We start from the raw sequence: 17273 nt of genomic DNA, 5'->3' as shown, positions 1-17273 counted from the left end.
GCCTCGCCCAGTCCCTTGCTGGCACAGGCCTCTGACCTTTCTCCCAGGCCCATGGGGTGGAGCCAACTCCCAGCTGACGCTGGCAAGCGGCTGGGAGGGTGGACCGGCAGGCTGTCGGGGCCGGCCTTGTGCCCAGAGAACCTTCTGTGCCACTGTTCCTCGGCCAGGCAGGCCCAGACCACCAGCCACTTCCCATGCCCCTGGCAGGACACAGGGCTGGAGGCCCCTCCTCTCCGCCTCTTGCTCAGCTGACCACGGTGGCCACCCTCCTCCCTCCAGGCCCTGGAAACAGAAGTCTCCAATATAAATGCAAATTCACTGGGGCCCCTAGTCTCAGGCTGGCAGCTCCAGCCTGTACTGCAGGCTGGGGACATGAGCTGACGCTGGCCCAGAGGAGATAAGGCCCTTCTGGGCTACCCCCGCCCCAGGCCCTTCCCACTCCTCAGCCTATCAGCTCCACGAAGACCCCAGAGAGTCTTAGCCCTTCCTCTTCACTGCCCCACAAGGCCTGTGACGGGCCTGCGAAGGCCCCCCTCACTGTAATCAAGGACTGCAATCCTCAAATAGTGATGATATTCTACCCACTGCCCTCCTGGGTTGGCAGGGACAAAGCCTCAAAGCAGAGAGGAGAAGGGCAGGCGACATGGAGGCCAATGTCTACCATCATAACTCACAGGGCTCAGGGCTGCCACTAACCCACAGTATTCCTTTGTGTGAATTAGAAACAGGTACCCCCTCTTTCTGGTGTAAGGCAGCCTCTTAGCTCCCAACTGGGCACCGCTGAGCCCAGCAGTTGCACAACTGTAAGCAGGGCCCATCTCCTCCTTGGGACTTGGTCACCCCTCTGGCCAGAAGGATCACCTAGAGAGACCTTCAGGTGTTGTACAACTCCTCTGAGTCTGAGAACATAGAGCCCTTGGAACTGGACAGGGCAGCCCCATGGGTACGAGCTCTTTCGGCTCAGGTGTCTTATCATCCTTTCATTCCTAGGTCCCAGACACTCCGACCCATAAGCCATGACTCCAGGACATTTAACAAGGGAGCAAGGCATCTATGGCAGAAGCATCTGTGATCCACACGAGACAGAGGTGGCATAGGTTTGAGGTCATGAGTAGGACACTCGGATGGCCCGGGTTCAAATCCAGTACATTCCTGGCTCCACCTTTAATGTCACCTCCTCAGAGAAGCCTCCCCTCATGGCCTCATATGGAACAGTGCCTTCCCTACCTCCAGAGACCATATCATATTGCCCTGTTGATTTTCTTCATAGCAGTTATCGTTACTCATTTATCGTTATTCACTTATGTCTTTCCGTGGATATTTTCCGTCTCCCTTTCCCTTATTGGAATTCAAGTTTCTACAAGAGCAGGCGCCATGAATCGATAACTTCTCCCTCAACACTTTCTGGGAGATGACAGATCCCACGCCATAGGGTGAATGTAAAGAATTCATGGAGATGGCCAATGTTGCTTAGCAGAGAGCCAGCACACAGCAGGCACTCAATAAATGCTGATGGTTGTGTTGTTACTGTTATCATAAAAGGGCTGTGGGTGTCCTGGTCCCAGAGGTCCAAGTCCTGACACACTTCTTCACAAATTCCAAACCCACCACTGGGGCCTAGTCCTCCTCTCCTGTTTACTCACCCCATGAGCACAAGCTCCAGGCCTCAGTTTCTCTCTGTAAAGTGATGGAGTAACCCCCTCCATAGCCTGAAACTGCACAAAGTTGCTACAAGTGTCAATTGACATAAAGAGGGAAAGACACTTTTTAGTCCCTAAATACACTTTCAATACCTGGAAGAACGGCTCGCCCCTCCCCCAAATGGGATGTTTGCATCTCCTGGAGCTGCCCAGAGCCATCCCTAGAATCCTGAGGCCCTGCTATTCGCTGACGCAACCCAGCCATGTCTTAGACTTCTTTGAAGGAAGGGGTTTCCATTAAGGCAGAGTTTCTCAAAGTTTTGACATAATCATACCACCTCCCCCCCTTTGCACCTCCCCATTTGCACTCTGTCTGTATTTCATACAATTAAAAAAAATTTTTGTAAAGCCTTTATTGAATTTGTTACAATATTGCTTCTCTTTTATGGTTTTTGGTTTGTTGGCTGCCAGGCACATGGGATCTTAGCTCCCCGACCAGGGATCGAACCTGCACCCCCTGCATTGGAAGGTGAAGTCTCAACCACTGGACCACCAGGGAAGTCCCCGTGTTTCATACAATTTACTTAATATTTTTCTGTAAGTTGCCTCATTTTTTAAAAAAATAAAGCCAATTCATGCTAATGGGAAACTTTACACCACTGCCATAAACAAAAATTAGTATCGATTACTGTTTTTAAAAAAATATATGTTAATATTTGCTCAAATAAATAGTTAACTGTTAAAAGTTTGATACTCCCAGCAAGATTAGAGTTCTGATCTAAGGTTTTCAAGCTCTCAAGCTGAGAGTTCTCTGGGGGACATTTTTTTATTCCTTTGTTCACTGGACAAACGTTTCAGGAGAACCTTGCTTGCCCTGCCACGGTGGCAGCAGCTGTAAGAGACACTGTTTCCAGTCCCTCTACACACAGAGGGGCTGGTTGAGGCAGCCACCCACACCGTTCAAAATACAATTAGCTACGGGATTCCCTGGCAGTCCAGTGGTTAAGACTCCGTGCTTCCACTGCAGGGGGCGCGGGTTCGATCCCTGGTGGGAGAATTAAGATCCCACACGCAGTGCAGCTCGGCCAAAAAAAAAAAAAATACAATTAGTTAGCAGAGAATCATCACCCAAGCCGGTCTCACTATGCATTTCTTGGTTCTTTTTGCTCAACACCACCTAATAAAGGCGTCTTACTGTGGGGGAGTGGGAAGAAAGAGAGGGGGTAAAATTCCCCCAGAGGGACCCTCCCCATGCCCGCAACTGAACACGCCTACGAACTGCTCCTGCTCAAAACACAGTCTCCAGGACCCCCTACCCGGTGCCATTCATCCACTTGGATGCTTCTAGGCTCTTGGGAAGGGCAATTTAATACAATGTCATATTGTTTCTGGGAAGGGAATCAAAAGTGAGACCTCTGTCAAATTTGGTACAATGGATCAGAAACCCTTAATTGAATGGGCAATTTCTCTACTAGGACTGTATCTACAAGAAATCATCATGAATGTGGACCACAAGAGCTGAAGGATGTTCTTGGCAACTGTGTTGATAATAATGAAAAGTTAAAAATGTAAATGTTCATGCATAGGGGATTCAGTAAATAACATAGTATATCCCATACAATAGAAAACTATGCAACCATTTACCAGCAACCGTTGTAGAATTTTAGACATGAGAAAATGTTCACACTATATTGTTAAGTAGAAAAGTAGCTACAAAATAGGACATACAATATGTCTCATTTTTTTTTTTTTTTTTTTTTTTTTTTTTTTTTCTTTTTGCGGTATGTGGGCCTCTCACTGTTGTGGCCTCTCCCGTTGCGGAGCACAGGCTCCGGATGCGCAGGCCCAGCGGCCATGGCTCACGGGCCCAGCCGCTCCGCGGCATATGGGATCCTCCCAGACCGGGGCACGAACCCGTATCCCCTGCATCGGCAGGCGGACTCTTAACCACTTGCGCCACCAGGGAGGCCCCAACAATATGTCTCATTTTTAATATATGTACATATGCATTGTAGAAAGATTGGGATGGATTTAGGTTAGAGAAGATTTCTTAAACAGGGACTTCCCTGGTGGTCCAGTGGCTAAGACTCCATGCACCCAATGCAGGGGGCCCGGTTCAATCCCTGGTCGGGGATCCCACATGCCGCAACTAAGAATTCACATGCTGCAACTAAAAGATCCCGCGGGCCGCAACTAAGATCCAACGCAGCCAAATAAATAAATAAATAAATACTGGGAAAAAAAGATGTCTTAAACAAGAAACAAAAGTCCAAACCATAAAAGGCAAATATTAATAAACCAATCTACATTAGAATTAAGCCTCTGTTCAAAGTTCACCATAAAAAACTGTAAAGATAAGACACAAACTGGGAAATGTCTGTAACAACCTGACAAAGATTAGTATCCAAGGGACTTCCCTGGTGGTGCAGTGGATAAGAATCCGCCTGCCAGTGCAGGGGACCCAGATTTGAGCCCTGGTCTGGGAAGATCCCACATGTCATGGAGCAACTAAGCCATGCACCACAACTACTGAGCCCATGTGCCACAACTAGTGAAGCCTGTGCACCTAGAGCCCATGCTCCACAACAAAGAGAAGCCACCTCAATGAGAAGCCCGCACACCTCAACGAAGAGTAACCCCCACTCGCCGCAACTAGAGAGATCCCACGTGCAGCAACGAAGACCCAACCCAGCCAAAAATAAATAAATAAATTTATTAAAAAAAGATTAGTATCCAAAATATATAAAGAGTTCCTACAAATCAACAAGACAGTCAAAAAGAAAAGTAGGCTGAAGATTTGAACAGACATAGAAAATAGAAAACATGAACAGCCAGTAAGCATATGAAAAGATACTCAACCTCTTAGTAATTAGGGAAATCCAAAGTAAAAGCTCAATTCATGTCCACTAGATCGGCAAAACTTAAAAAGCTGGACAAATCCAAATATGATCACTTATGTGGAATAAGGAAAACTCCTCCACACTGGTTTTAGGGGGGTCAATTTGTACAACAAATTTGGAGAAAAACTTGGCATTATTTTGCATATTCTACAACCCAGCAATCCCATTCCTGGAGATATTCTAGAGAAACTTATACTTGTGCACAGGAGAGGTGGGCAATGATGTTCAGATTGGCAGGACTGAGCCCTCAGCCTCCTGCCCTTGGGCACCTGATAAATTCTTCTCCCTTCCACCCTGCCTTCTGACTTTCTTTGGACAACATTTGCCCTGGGGCTGGGGCCTTAACTCTTACACACTTCTGGGTGGTGTGACCCAGCCTTGTTGGGCAGCAACTGGGCAAGCAGATCCCACACTCATCATCTGACTGGAAGTAGTGGGATGAGCTAGAGTTTCAGTGACCCTCCCAGGGGCCAGGGAGAGGCCAAGAGTGCTTAGGGTGCTGGGAGAAGAAATGGTAGGGTTGTAGGCAGAGCTAGTTCACAGCCAATGTTCATCCAAATAGCAGACTGCTCAGCTGCTGTACAAAAGAATGGGCAGCTCCATACGAGGTCATTGGGAGCATCTCTAAGACACATTGCCAAGGGGAAGAAAGCAGGCAAAGCAGCTATCCTCGTAAAGCATATGTATGCGTATTCACTTGTGTGCAGAAAATACCTCTGAGCCCAGGAAACTGGCCTCAGGGGGAAGAGGAGGGGTGGCCGGGGGTCAAGGGTAGGAGAGAGACTTCCTTTTCACTCCATCCCCTTCTGTACCTTTTTATTTTGTACACTGCATGTGATCCTATGGGAAAATAAATACAGTAATTAAAAAATGGAAACTAAATGTAGTCATGTTAACTATAACACATATATAACTGTTAGGTGATTTGAATCTGTTGTTGATCACCAGTTGACATTATGCTACTTTGTAGACAATTAAACCTTATTGCTTTGAATTTTGGAAAGTTTAAAAAAATATTTTTCCAGCCTTTTCCAAACTTTTTTCGGTTTCGGGACCCTGTGGCTCCTTGCATTGCGCCTGCCAGGTCAAAGGCATGGAGCAGAACTCCTTATCACCCGTACCCAGAAGCACACTGATTCCCCAAGGGCTACACTAGGCATATTCCTTTGATTGAAATCATCTGTTGGGTTCCACCCCAGAGTTGCTCTTTATTTCCATGGGGAATTGGCACAGCCCTCCCCTTACTCAGGAGCAAAAATGCACAAGGGCAGTTTGTGGACCTCAGTCTCCCATTGGGCTGTATGGTATACTGATGTCGCTCTGCCTGAGATACTCTGCCCTCTCCTCCCCCTCGCCCCCTTGCTCACTCTTGTACAGCCCCACTGGCTTCCTTGCTCCCCAACCCTCACTATGGTAGGAAGAATTCTAAGATGGCACTCAAGATTTCCAGGCCCCCAAGGTGTACATATCCAGGATAACGCCCTGGACTGTGACTATGATGGAGTTCACTCCTGTGATTAAGTTAGGTTATATGGCATATTTGACTGTGCCAGACTTGTGACTCACAGAACTGTCTTAAGCCACTAAGTTTGTGGACATTCGTTAGATGGTAACAGAAACCAATACACATGCCAAACTGGCTCCACTCTGTGCCTTTTCTCTGATGGGTTCCTCAGCTCGGAAGGCTGTCCCCCATATCCACAGGGCTCTCTCCCTCCCTTCACTCAGGTCTCTGCTCAGAAGTCCCTTCCTAGAGAGGCCTGACTGACCATGGATCTAGAATAGCACCGCCTCCCCATTTGCTATTCCCCTGCCCACTTAATTTTTCTATAGGTCACGTATCACTACCTGATATATGGTTTCCACTTCATCTGAATGACTTTTTTTAAAAAAAAACTTTTTATTTTGAAATAATTTTAAACATATGGAAGAGTTGGAAACATTGTACAAAGAATGTCCATACATCCTTCACCCAGAATCCCCAAATGTTGGCATTTAAACACGTTTGCCTTTAGCATTCTCTCCTTATATAGAGAGATTTTTTTTTTTTTAGCGGTACTTGGGCCTCTCACTGCTGTGGCCTCTCCCGTTGCGGAGCACAGGCTCCGGACGTGCAGGCTCAGTGGCCATGGCTCACGGGCCCAGCCACTCTGCAGCATGTGGGATCTTCCCGGACCTGGGCACGAACCTGTGTCCCCTGCATCGGCAGGCAGACTCTCAACCACTGCGCCACCAGGGAAGCCCTATAGAGATTCTTTTCTGAACCATTTGACAGTCGGTTGTTGACCCGATTCCCCTTTACCCCCAAATATTTTAGTCTGTATTTCCTACAAACAAGGAAATTCTCCTACATCATCACAATAAAATCATCAAAACCAGGATACTGATACTGATACACTACTACCATCCATCTTCAGACCCAGGTCAAATATTGTCAACTGTCCCAATAATAATCTTTTACAATAAACAAAAAGATCCATCCAGAAATACTTATTGTACTTAGTTGTCTTATCTCTTTCATCTCCTTTCATCTGGAACAGTCCCTCAGTTTTTTCTTGTCTTTCATTATCTTGACATTTACCAAGATTACAGGCCAGTTATCTTGTAGAATGTTCCCCAGTTGGAGTTTATCCAATGGCTCCTCATGATTAGATTTAGGTTTTGCATCTTTGGCAAGAACATCCCAGAAGTGAGTTTGTGCTCTGTGCATCCTACCAGTTTGTCCCATGACAGGTGATGTTGTAACAGAGCAGGACACTAAGGGGCCTTCCCAGGATAGCACCTCCCACCAGTGTCCTCTTGTCTGTAGAAAAACTTTAGCCAAAGAATAAATTTAGTCAGAGAAATGAGAAAATGCAGAATCAAAGGAAATAGTCAAACAAGACAAAATAATGATAGTTTAGCCATTAAACGAAGTCAAGGACACTTAGTTCCTCCTCAAGGGCTATAGATAATATTCTGGGCCATATCCATTGAGCTATTTTGCAGATACTGAAACCCCCACCAGGCGGAAGAAGTTAACTACATGATGACCAGACTGCAGCCATAACATAAGCTGCTCCATCTTGCACAACTCCAAGAACTGGCTTCAAGGAAATGGGAACAACCAACGCTGGAGCTGAAGATTAACTGTACTTAAAACAATCAAGATGACCCTAATCAGACCACTGCGTGACCAATTTCAAGATGACTGTGGCAGCTGACTGTGCTGTTCTGCATGTAGCCACCCCCCACTTCCTGTGCACCCCTGAAACTCCCCTTTAAAAGCTCTTGATCAGCAACCAGAAGTTGGTTCTTTGGGACATGAGTCCACATTCTCCCCAGAGTTGCCGGCTTCCTCAGTAAAGCTATCTTTCCATTTACCCAACACTTGTCTCAATATTGGATTCTTGAGTGAGGAGTAGCTGAACCTGAGTTTGGTAAAAATGTTACCTCTCAATTATTACCATAATATTTCCATCCTTCCTTCTATATTTATTATTGGACGTTCTACTGTAAGAAAGAGCTTTCTCTTCCTCCATGCATGCTATGTATGTGTGTATGTATATATATGTATATCAGTGTAGGCTCATAGAGTCATATTTTTATTCAACGTGTTGTAATCTGTTACTGTCATCATTTATTCGGATGCTCAAATCGTCCCAAATTTGGCCAGTAGCTCCTAGACTCTTTTGACATGTCCCCAGCATTACTTAAACGCTTCTACTTATTTTATAGCATAAGTAGATGTTCCAGGCTCACTGTGTACTTTCCCTGGCGCAGCCCTCCAGTCAGTCATTTTCCCAAGGACTCCTGGTTCCTTTCGGTGGAGGATGCTACATTTAGAAATCAAGATTTTGTGTTAGGAGTACTCATTGCTACATGAGTATTAGGGGTCCTAGCCTCTCTTTGTGGACAGAGCTGAGAAACACCTGTATAACGTGCACACATGCACACACACACACACACACACACACACTTACATCTATGCTTATCTGTCTATACATGTCAAAAGCCATGAGTTCACAATGTTTCTTCCAACTCCATCACAGTACCACAGGGTTCACACTAGTCTTTCCCATTTTCATATTTGTAATTCCCTACTCTGACCCATCCTCATTCAGCTGCCTTCCCTGCTTGGTCCCAGGCCCTGCCCACCACCTCCAACAAATACTGGAAAAGGAAAGGAGGAAGGAGGAAAGAGAAAGCTGAATGTTTAAAAAATTCTTGAACCAGTACGGAAATTAAAACTATAGAAAAGTACGTAATGAGGAGTCTCCCTCCCACCCCTCTCATTCCAATCCTGCTCCTGTCCACAGGTAACAAGTATTATTAGTTTGTTATCACAAGCCAATATTAAAATATTTTTATTTCCCCCTTTTTACTCAAAGTATTCCTCACATTCCTTTTCTTATTTGTCAATACATCTTGGAGATCTTTCTGTATCGGTAAATAAAAAGCGACCTCACCCTTTTTGTGGCTATATAGTGTTCCTCTGGCCATTCTATCCTTTATTTAATCAGTTCACGTATAATAGACATTTAGATTGCATCTGAGGTTTTGTTAGGCTGAACAAGACTGCAATAAATAACCTTGAATGTATTCATTTCATATGTGTCCAAACACATCCATAGAATAAGTTTTCAGAAGTGGGATCATTGGTATGACCTTATATGTTTATGTGTTTAATGATTAATGGTATATCTCCCCTCTTAGAATGGCAGCTCCAAGAGGAAACGGACTCTGTTCTATTCACTGCTATTTTCCCAGCACCAGGAACCATCAGACTATGTTAGGCACTCAATACATATGTGTTCAATAAATGAATGAATGACCAATGCCCTCTGGTTGTGGACTTGGCTGTCTCAAGCATGTATGGACCACTCACTGCGTGCTAGGTGCTGCGCGTCATCTTGCCAATCCTCCAAACTCCCCTGTGAGGTAGGGACTGTTTGGACGCCCCCACTTTACAGATGAGAGCCTTGAGGCCCAGAGAGGGAACACAACTAGGCTGGTCACACAGCTAGCCAATGACAAAGCCACAGTTCCTACCCAGTGAGTTAGTCAGACTCTGGAGCCACCAACACCCTCACCTGCTGCTCTCAATACACCTCTTCTCTCCCCACACACAACTCAGTCTTCCAGCGCCACATGGCCCCTTCATCTTGACTCATCTACCTTCCTGGTCCTAGCCTCTTCTTCTCAGCCTCGCCCCCAGCCAAAGGCGCTGGCTCCCCACCCTCAGCCAACACAGGACAGGACCAAGGAGAGGCGCTGTCATTTCCATACAGCTGTCCCCGGGAGCCAGGCCCTGCCCAAGCCCCCCCATTTTCCCTGAAAAAGCTGAATTATCTTGGCCATTTGGGGGGCACCTCTCGGCACAGGCCGGGCTGCCTGGGCAGGGCCTGGCTGAGCTATTATCCTACATTATCTCACTCCCCTGCTCCTGAAAAGAACCAGTGACTGCTCAGCCCCCTCAGCCCTCCCCTGCCCGCTCCTGTCTTTTACACTTAATTACCTCACTCATTACCCCGCAGCCTGCAGAGGCCGGACCACAACTGGGGCATGAGTAATCCCCACATCACACACCCAGCCAGCCGGCCAGCAAGGAGCAAATTGCTCACACAGCCCATAAATAAAGGAACAGGGCCCGCTCAGGCCTTCGCAGCAGAAGGACCTTCGTGGAGGCTGCCGTGAGGGGAAGGCATCGGCCCCAGCTTCCCAGTTGGCCTTTGCCAGCCCTGGTGAGATGGTCCCTACCTCCTCCACCTCCCCCGCCCCAGACGGTGACCTTGAACTTCTCCAGGCCACTGAAGTCACGGCTCAGTGCCACTGACAGATGGGGCAGCAGGGGTCCTCACCCCTTCCCCACCACAGCCAGGGAACTGTCCAAGCACGGCTTCCAGGCTTCCTGCACGAACCTTCCAGCCATCTCTCACCACTTCCACCTCCACACTGAACGCCTGGCAAGTCCCCTGTGTCCTCTTTCTTCCCCAGCTCCTTCGCATATGCTGCCTCCCCCCTTCCTGAGCACCCACAGACCTTGTTAATTCCTACTCCTCTGAGAGATCACTTCCTCCGGAGAGACTTCCCTGGTCCCTCCGGGCTGGGTGAGGGACCTCATGGACTTTCTCCCATCAAAGCGTCAAGCCTTTACGTTGTCATTGTCTTTGCTTGTGTCTTGTGAAGGGAGGACTGAGCCTCACACACATCCCTTTGCCTACTGCCCAGCCCAGGTCCTGGCACATTACCAGGCCACTTACTAGGCACTAAGTAAACGTGAGTGAGTGAATGAATGAATAAGTGAATGAATGAATAAGTGAATGAATGAGGTGATGACTGGTAAGCTGCCTGTGCTGGATGAAGGGGTTTGGGCCCCCTTTCCCCTGTGCCACAGGCCTCCTACCTCCCAGGCTGTTGGCTCCTGCAGTCCAGGGCCTCTGAGCTCATAAGGGAGGATGATCTGGGACCTCTCTGTGGCTAAAACTTCCCTCCAACCTCTACGAGGTCAGGCTCAGACCCCTTCCCTCGCATCACCGTGGGAAACACCAACTTCTCCACTCTGTCACGAGGTAGCCCAGCCTTGGCCCGGAAGTCGACGGCACCACCTTTTCTCCTTCACTTCCTACATCACCTCCCACCACTGGCCCTTCACCTCCTGCAGCACCTGAGGGTGGATGACCCTGGCTGTGTGGTCAGCTTCTCCTGGCCTGAAGGACTTCGTCTCACCCTCCTGCTCCCCTCGCAGACCCAGGATACGGGAGGGAACTTGGAAAGGTGGCAGGCAGGCAGCTCCTAAAACCTGATGGGCCAGAGTTCACAGAACCCTTTGATATCTGATGAAGCCTATGGACCCCTTCTCAGAATAATGTTTTAAATTCATAAAATAAAATATATAGTATTACAAAGGAAACCAATTATATTGAAATAATTATCAAAATATTAAAAACAAATCTTCATTACAGTAATATATGTGCTTCTTTATTATATATTGTAACACAAGATTTAGCAAATAACTGTTGTAATTTTCGAGTCATTATGAGCATATACGGTATTTCAAGATATCTGGAACATCTGTAATGTGACAAGAAAATATCTGTGGTTTCTATTAGTGACAATTTACAGGTCCTGCTAATGCCACTATGGTCTGTGGCCTGCATTCATCACTGAAGGAGTGATAAATTTCCGAAAGAGCCTAGTGAAATTAAAGGCACAATCCTTTTCCTATCCAAGTTAATGGTGGGCCTCCTGAATTCTTTCTATGGTCCCCAGGTTAGAAGCACCTGTGATGGGGAATGACAAGTACATCTCAAATAAATGAGCACTTCCCTTCCCCTATCCTGGCAGACATCATTAATCAATTACAGCAGTCTTTCACACTGAGCCCAAGCTCAGTTCTAGAATCTATCTCAACACTATGCTTTGGGCTATGGCTACCAACCAAAGTGGGCTCTTGAGCTGTAATCAACTTGCCATTCCTGGGGGCAGGGAAGGGGACAATGCCATCGTCAGAATGAGATGAAGGGAGAAAGGGTAGTAAAATGAGGTTTAGCAACAGTACAGGGAAGCGGCATAAAAACAGAACACCTGATCATAGCTTAACGTAAGTCACCAGGGCAAACAGTCACCAAAAAGCTTGTGAAATGTCTGGACAAGTTATTAGAAGTCCAATATCTAGAGTGAAGAGGTGACAGTCCCTTTCTGCTCAGCTCTGCTCATATATTTCTGGAGTTCTGGGCCCTACACTTTCAGAAAAACATCAGAAAACTGGAACATGGTTCGGGGAAGTAACCACGAATGCGCAGATGTGTGGAAACCATATCCTGTACCACTTATCTCTTCAGATATGAACATGTAACTGAGACTTTCCTCTGAGTCACGCTGTGCTAGGAGTTGGGAACACCAGTGTGAGCAGCCCCAGGCCCCTGCCCTTGGAGTGAGGACAGTGGAAAGAACTGGGTGTCTGCATACCCCCGAGGGGCCATCCTGCACCAGAAGGTTGGAATCTGTGGTATTCCACTCAGTCTGAGAAAAATATTACTACTGGAGTTTCCAGACAATGGCATGGGCTGCTGAGTCATCAAGGATCCATGGCAGCAAACATGCTTGAAGAATCTCCGAGAGGCTCAGACATCAGGATGGAGGCTTCATATGCAAAAACAAAACAAAAGAAAAAATTAGGTCAAAGGCCTGGCCAGAGGGAGCCATCCCTCCTAATGGGGCCCCAAGGCCAGAGCTCATGCTGCCGACACCAACCCTGGATGCTGACACCTGGACCTTTGTCTCTGCTGCTTTTGGACACTCAGTGTAGAGGCTGCCACACTCTAGCCAGCACGGCATGAGGCTAGGCTGGGCCACATGACTGCCCCAGCTGCAGAGGAAGTGGGAGATCAGTATGGACCCTGCTAGTGGGAGGAGGGGACTCATCAGGCAAGGGTGTTGGAAGGTTCTGGGCAGTTGAAAGGAAGGTCACCTGTCCACTCCAGCCACCAAGGACTGGGTGCTTCTTCTGCATCTGGCTCTATGCTTGGCACTTTCCTTGGATTGTCTCTGTTAAGCATCTCCTCTCTCCTGAGTGTGTGCTGTGCTTGTCAGTGCCCATTTTACAGATAAGAAAAGTGAGCCTCAGAGAATCCAAGTCATTTGCCCTGTTCTTTTAACTGCTTCACAGAGGTGGGCCAGCTGGGGCAGGGGTAATCATTATTACCCTGAAGCCGACCTGGGCAAGTGGGCTCTAAGTTCCACCAGTCCTGGGATCTCTAGGATTCCAGATTGCACCTGCCACAGCAACACTAGCGTGGATTCCCTGTGTCCCAACCAAGCATCTGCTGCATCCTGGACTCTATACAGACGTCATCTCCTCAGAGAGGTCTTCCTGAACCACCCCAACTAAAACAGCCCCACCCCATTCTATCTCTGCCCCATGTCACTTGTCTCCCTGGCATTCTGTAGACAGGAAGCTGGCCTGTCTATGTATTTGTTATTATCTGTCGGCACCGTAGGATGGACGTGAGCTGCATGACAGCAGGTCTTTGTCCTGTTCACTGCTGCATCCCCAGCTTTGAGCACAGTGCCTGGCACAGAGTAGGTGCTCAGTAAGTATCTGCAGACTTACTGGTTGTGAGCCTTGGGGCAATTTCTTAACTTCTCTGTGCCCATGTGGTCCTTTATAAAATGGGTATCATCATACTGTCTACCTCCAAAAGTGGTCATGAAGATTCCATGAGTTCATGCCGTATCACAGCCGAGCAGACCTTCTAATGAGCCCCTACTGTACGCCAGGCCAGTGGGATTTCACTGCAGAGCCTTGACCGTTAGAGCAATAGGAATCAGAGAGGAGACGCTCCTTTGGGCTGAAAGGTCCAAGAGGTCAATGTGAAGAGAGTGGACTCCAAGCTCAAAATGGCTGACGTTGGGCTTCCCTGGTGGCGCAGTGGTTGACAGTCCGCCTGCCGATGTAGGGGGCACAGGTTCATGCCCCAGTCCGGGAGGATCCCACATGCTGTGGAGCGGCTGGGCCCGTGAGCCATGGCCGCTGAGCCTGCACGTCCGGAGCCTGTGCTCCACAATGGGAGAGGCCACAACAGTGAGAGGCCCGTGTACCGCAAAACAAACAAACAAACAAAAATGGGTGACATTACTGAGCACCAACTGTGTGTGAACTGGTGTCCTAAACACCTCTCTCAATTCCCACCTGCTCTGTGAGGGTAGATAACTCATCAGTAAGTAGCAGAGGAGGGGTCTGAACCCAGGCCATCCATGCTTTTAAACTCTCTGCTCCCTTACCCCTCTACAGCTGGGGTGAGAAAGAGGGGAGGCTGGGAAGGTGTGCACTGGGGGCACGTGGGTGTTCTGACTCCTCAGGAATTTGTCCACTCGTCTGGGGTCAGGCACAGGTCAATACTGACAACCTCCTACTTCCATGCACCTGGGCCACCTCTTGGCTTTTTCCTGAATCTGATGGGTCCCAGCTGGTATATGAGCAGAGGCAAGAGCAGGGGGCAGAGCTGGGGGTGCAGAGGGGGGTTGATTCCTCTGCGCCAGGAGCCCTGGGAGCCAGGAAATGCCAACTCTGCAGCTTCCACAGCCACCTCAGCATCTGTCAGGGATGGTTCTCAGCTTGGCTGGTGGGTAGGAGAGGGAGGCAGGAGAGGCCACGGCGGGGTGAGGGAGCCAGCCTTGATCTGGCAGGCAGGAGCCTGAAAATTCCAAAGAAGGCACTTGCCTGTTCTGTGCCTCAGTTTCCCCAACTGACAAACAGGGATGGGCAGGGAATGATGCTGATACCCTGAAGGCTATTCAAGTACAGCTTCTATTTATGGAGGGCTGATTATGCTCCAGGCCTCATAGAGCCCCATTTAGTAGGTGCTATCATTGGCCTCAGTTTATAGAGGTGACACAGAGGCACAGAGAGGTGAAGTGACTTGCCTGAAGTTATACAGCTTGAAGAGGCACAGCTGGGATTAAAACTTGGCTCAGGGTGACTGAGGCCCAAACTCTGACCTACCTCACTTGCTTGAATGTGAAAGGCTGTTTAGCCACTCCATCCCTGACCCATGCTGGGGGCTTGTCCCAAGTCCCCCTGACCCAGCAGGGAGCCCAGTGATCAGATTCCTGCAGCCAATCCTTTCTAGAGGTTTCAGGGAGCTGCTTAAGGGGTGACCTTGTCAGGGTTCAGGAACTTGGAAGGAAAGACACTTTTATGCGGGAAGGTCAAGGACTGAGGTAGTCAGGGAAGGGACTCAGTTATCCCCCAAAGCAGAGGAAAACCTTGAGAGTTGACAAATTAACCTAAGCTCAGGCCAAAGGGGACCAAGGTGAGTGGGGGGGGGGTGTCACAAGGAGGTTTTACACTCATTAGTTTATTCATTCATTCAAGATATACATTTATTATTGAGCACTTATTATTTGCCCAGCGCTGTGTAGGTGCTAAGGTATGGCAGTGAATGGAGCAGATATGGGTCCCCACACCCCACTTAAGGGGCATTCAGCCCTGGGGGAGAGGGGGAGGGAGACCCCCTTTGGCACCTTTGCCCCTCTTAGAAAGAGGGATTATATGGTTTAAGATCATGGTTTGAATCCTGACACCTAGCTGGGTCTCCTTGGGCAAGTCACCTTACCTCTCTGAGCTTTGGTTTCATCTGTAAAATGCGGATAGCAGCAGGCCCCACCTCGAAGGTTGTTGTGATGGTTAAATGAGGTAATCCACAAAAAGGGTTGGATTTGGCCCCTGGCACATAGTAAGTGCTCAATAAATGTCAGCTAGTATTATTATCATCTGGGACTTTAATTAATTAATTAATTAATTAATTTTTATTTTTGGCTGTGTCAGTCTTAGTCGCGGCACACAGGATCTTTTCTGTGCGGCGCCTGGGCCTCTCTCTAGTTGTGGCACGGGCTCCAGAGCACGTGGGCTCTGTAGTCTGTGGCACGCAGGCTCTCTCGTTGAGGCGCATGAACTCAGTAGTTGTGGCGCACAGGCTTAGTTGCCCTGTGGCCTGTGGGATCTTAGTTCCCTGACCAGATATGGAACCTGCATCCCCTGCATTGGAAGGCGGATTCTTTACCATGGGACCACCAGGGAAGTCCCTCATCTGAGACTTCAGAACATGCTCCTTCCCACCACATATCATCTCTGTTCTGGGCTAGATCTTGGAGTCAAGCAGGGGAGGGATGGGAGGAGGGGTTAACTAGGCAAAGAGGGAAGGAAAGCGTGCTCTTGGCAGCAGAAACAGTATATGCAAAGGCCTTGAGGTGGGAGGCTTTGAGGGAACAGAGTAGAAGCTCCGGCAGGGTCTGGAACTCTGACACACCCACAACTGGCCCCTTCCTGAAGTCTGTCGAGGCTCTAACCTCCTGTGCCAATGAGGAATGAACATGGAACGGTTCCCAGAAATCGTGGCCAGGACCCTTGCAGCTGGAGAGGAGGCAGGGTGGCAGAGCGGTGAGAGCACAGCCTCTGGCGCAGACTGTGTGGGTTGGACCCACGGCTCACCACCTACTGGCTGTAAAACCTTGAACAGGTTTCTTAACCTCTCTGGGATCAGTTTCCTCTCCTGAAAATGGGGCTGATAACACTGACGAGTCAGAAGGCGAGTGTGAGGATCAACTAAGGCGATATTTGTAAGGTGTGTAGATGAGTACCTGGCATGCAGCCCAGAGCTGTAAGTGTTTATTAAATGAATAAAGAAAAACATGTGGTGGCTGTGGGGAGGTGCCTGCCACTTGGACTGCAGTCCCTGACAGCCTCCCACTGCAGCGCCCTCTCAATCGGCCACAGTGTCTGAGCTGAGGCCACCCCCTTCCAGGACGCCCCGCTGATGACTGGGCACGGTGGGGAACCAGGGCCTGGACATTCTGCCCAGCATGAGACTCCTCTGCAGGAAATCTTGGGGCTGGAGCTCCCTGTGGGGTTGGCCAGTCCTCCTTCAAGCTGCACCACGGCCTGGGGCTCCTCTTCCCCAATCTCCCTGTCTCCCACCTCTCCTTTCACAGGTGTCGGACCTGCACCCAGGTCTGAAGGCACACCTCTTTTTCTGGCAGATGTTGTCCCCAATAAATCTCCTGCACTTCCATCTCTGTTTTCAAATCTGCTTCCGAGCACCAAAATGACCAGAGAGAGAACACAGCAGCTGTCAGATTCCAGAGGCCTCCCCACATGGCCTTGGGCAAGTCGTCTCTGAGTCGTGGTGTACAGAGCCGTGAAGAGTCAGTTTCAGACCTTTCCTACCCTCTTTCCTTTGGCTCAGAAGAG

This window comes from Mesoplodon densirostris, chromosome 16 (genome assembly GCF_025265405.1).
Source record: "Mesoplodon densirostris isolate mMesDen1 chromosome 16, mMesDen1 primary haplotype, whole genome shotgun sequence".
NCBI lineage: Eukaryota > Metazoa > Chordata > Mammalia > Artiodactyla > Ziphiidae > Mesoplodon > Mesoplodon densirostris.
The sequence above is the reverse complement of the archived record's forward strand: the minus strand, read 5'-3'. Positions refer to the sequence as shown.